Here is a 3,835-nt window from a genome sequence, read left to right on the forward strand (position 1 = left end):
AAAAAAAACTAAATAATAATAACAAATAAATAAATAAATAAATAAGAAAGTTGAAAAGACAAAGAAAACGAATGGTAGGAGTAATGTTAAAGATATAATGAAACTCGTACAGTAATTTTTATACCATATACAAAAATTTTATTTATCAAATCTCATAATAAATTTAATACAAAATTTCACAATATAATATCAGAGTTTCACGATATAATAGCAAAATCTCATGATATAATTGTTATATTATTCATATATATATTATAAACCTGATTTATAAGGAGTGAGCTATGCATATATTGGAGCAGTCTATGGCTCTATGCTATCCCACCCGGGCAGTGTTCGATTGGGGTAACAACGGCCCGAATCACCCGGAAGATCACATGGCCGTTGATGCTGGCAGATTGGGCAGTACTCATCTGCGAGCATAGATTGAACCGCATATATCTATAATGATCCACTTAATTATGGACCCACTTCGAAATAATGCAAAGTTTTGGGAGCAAATTGCAAATTACAACGATTTTTTTCTATCGTTTTGTTGACGGAGATGAGGTTGACACATTCCAGAAATTCACCGCCTTATTTAGTATGGCGATCCTTATGAAATTTAATAATTGCACGATGTTCGCATTCAGTTATTATTTTATTTGTTAATGATTTCTATGTGATAATAACATATTAGCGTTTCTTACACGTCATGCATATAAATATATATATAAAAGTTTTTGAATATATAAACCGCACAGCAGTATAAACGTTGTGGTTCAAAAATAGTTTGGTCTTTTTATCAAAAATTATAGTTTGTGATAACAGTATAATTCAAAACTTTTAAATTGCATAGCAGTATAAACGTAGTGGTTCAATGATTCTACCAGTACGTACGGACATTTATTGTATCCAAACTATTTCTGATATAAACTTAATATTATGATAAATAATAATAGTAATAATAATAAATAAATAAATAAATAAAAATTGTGCATTATTTTTCAAATTTTATTTAGTGGTCAAGTACCTAATTACTCACATGCCTATACCAGTTTTATTTATAATTGTAATTAAGGATATTTTATGTATAAGAAGTATGAAATCTTTATGAATGAAAAACTCAAAATTGTTCCTAAAAACATTTCAAAATACTACTTAAAATAACTAAAATTTATATATATATATTATTTTAAAAAATAACTTTAAAGGAGGATAATTTCAAAGTTAGGGAGGGTTACGATGACGATTCAACAGGAAATAAAATCGATAACATTATTTCTACAACTTTCCAAAAATTATAAATTAAGGACTTTCACATTAAAATCATATTATACGTAAAATTTTAATAATTTTCAAGTTATATTATTATTATTATTATTATTATTATTATTATTATTATTATTATTATTATTATTATTATTATTATTATTATTATTATTATCTTCCTCCTCTACAAATATCCAAAATTTAATAATGTAGTGTTATTTGATTGGGAGAACGCTTGACTCCAACGTGCAAAGCGACCGAATTAATTGCTATCGTTGACCTCTTTATTTATTTATTGTTTTTACCAAACCAAAATTATAATGACCACAAGTTGTGGATTCACCTAAATTAGTATTTCACATGTTTATTTCTTTATTTTTACGGGTCTTTCACGTTTATTTCACGCTCCTGGTTGCAAGCATTTTTCTTTGGTTATCTTGTGATTACAAAGTTATGATATAAAGATTTGCAAGAATTTGTTCATATATATATATATATATATATATATATATATATATATAATAAAAACACACACAATTTTTGAATTTTTATAAAGATTATATTGCTAGATTCAAAAATAAAATAAAATAAAGGGTATATTGCTGGGATTACGTTTTCCTTGCCCATTTTGCATGGTTTTGAATTCTTATGTTATTTTAATAAGTTTTAAGAAATTATTTTAGAGTCGTGATGAATCATGAATGATCAGATACTTTGTTTTTAAACATTTAACTGCAAAAAGAACTAAGCAAGCAAAAATATGTGCCTTCGTAATTCTTGAAAGGATTTTTTTTTTTAGCTGTACGATAATTCAACGAAAAGATTAATAAATTAGAAATAATCATCGTTTCCAAATAAAAATTATTTTATTTTACATTGTCATTCATTTTTTAGTATAAAAAATTCTCAATCTTATCTCCGTCCAAACAAATATTCTGAAGGTAATAATAATAATAATAATTTATATTCCTTATTGGGCCAATTAAAGCTGGTGGATGTAACTTCAATTGGGCCCAATAAAGAACTGATTCACTAACAGTGGCCCATTTTGTGAAAATAGAGCCGTTGCTACTACCACAGGGATATAAGTTTTAGATGGCAGTTACTTGAGGATCAATCCATACAAAGAGCTAAAGGGGATTCAAGGCAAACACCAAGAACATAGCAGACAGATTTTAGGGTTTAAGATCTTGATTTGCTCGCTTTTCTTGATTTCTTGGTTTCATACTTGTACTGCACGCATTCACTGACATTGGCAAGGGAAAACTCCCGTGAGTGTAGACAAGTTTTCATGCCGAACCACGTAATCATTGTGTTCTTTAGTTTTTTGCTAATATATATATTTTTGAAATATTATCCCGGATCGGTAGGATAGAGTTCTTGGGAGCCCTTAGACAAGGGCAACCCTCACCTTTTGAGCTAGCTTTTGAGGTGAGTTAGGTACAACTCTCATTTTCTTAACTTGGTATCGAGAGCCGATGGCGACAGCCTTCTTCTCTGAAAGTTCCGATCCTTCTTCGGCTAACCCTACTTTTCTTAACCCAGCAAATCAGATTAACACTGTCAAATTAACTGATGATAATTTCCTTCAATGTCAACTCCAAGTTCAATCTGGAATTTGTGGCTTGGGACTTGAAGCCTATCTCTCTGAGACTACATCTATACCACCACAGTTGATCTCTACTGAAACATCGCCTGAAGTTTTGAATCCTCTCTATGCAACTTGGCATTGCGAAGACCAATTACTTTTTTCTTTTCTTCTTGCATCTATGGCCGATGGAATCCAAGGTCAAATGATTGGGTGTACTACTTCTGCACAACTTTGGTCCTGGATAACTCGCCTATTTCCTACTTGTTCAAAGGCCAAAGTGATGCACTATAAGTTGCAACTTCAGAATCTGAAGAAAGGGGGCCAGAGTATGCAGGAGTATTTAAGCAAGATAAAGAGTATTGTTGATATACTTGATGTCTGTGGTCATGTTATCTCTGAAGAGGATCATGTTCTTCACATTCTTGGCGGTGTGGGCTTGGAATATGACTCTGTGGTAGTTCATGTTTCCTCTCAAATCGATATTGTTTCCCCATCTGATGTTGGAGCCATTCTTCTTGCTCATGAAGGGCGTATTGAATCCTACACCACCAATGTCGATGGTATCTTCCCCAATGTTAATGCCAGTAAGTTTTCCTCATCAAAAGACGTGAGTCTCCACCACAAGGATCTCATGCTCGCGATCGGGGCCATGGACGTGGTCATTCTAATCGTGGTGGGCAGAAAGTTTTGGAACTCAAATCATTCGGTTTTTCAAATATGTGGTCTCAATAATCATATTGCTGAAAAATGCTACTACAGGTTTGATCGTGACTTCGTTCCAAAACATCGGGGACAAGACTTTCTACCTCACCCTTCTCAACAATCCTCACCCATGGGACATCAATCTCCTTCTACTGCTGTGGCCATAACAAATCCAAATATGGTGCAAGATGACTGGTGCTTTCCTGATTCTGGTGCCTCTCAACATGTCACACATGATTTGAACAACCTTTCTATTGGTTCTGATTATTCTGCTGGTGGAAAAGTTTTCATGGG

The sequence above is a fragment of the Henckelia pumila genome, chromosome 3 (assembly GCF_033568475.1).
Source record: "Henckelia pumila isolate YLH828 chromosome 3, ASM3356847v2, whole genome shotgun sequence".
Classification (NCBI taxonomy): Eukaryota; Viridiplantae; Streptophyta; class Magnoliopsida; order Lamiales; family Gesneriaceae; genus Henckelia; species Henckelia pumila.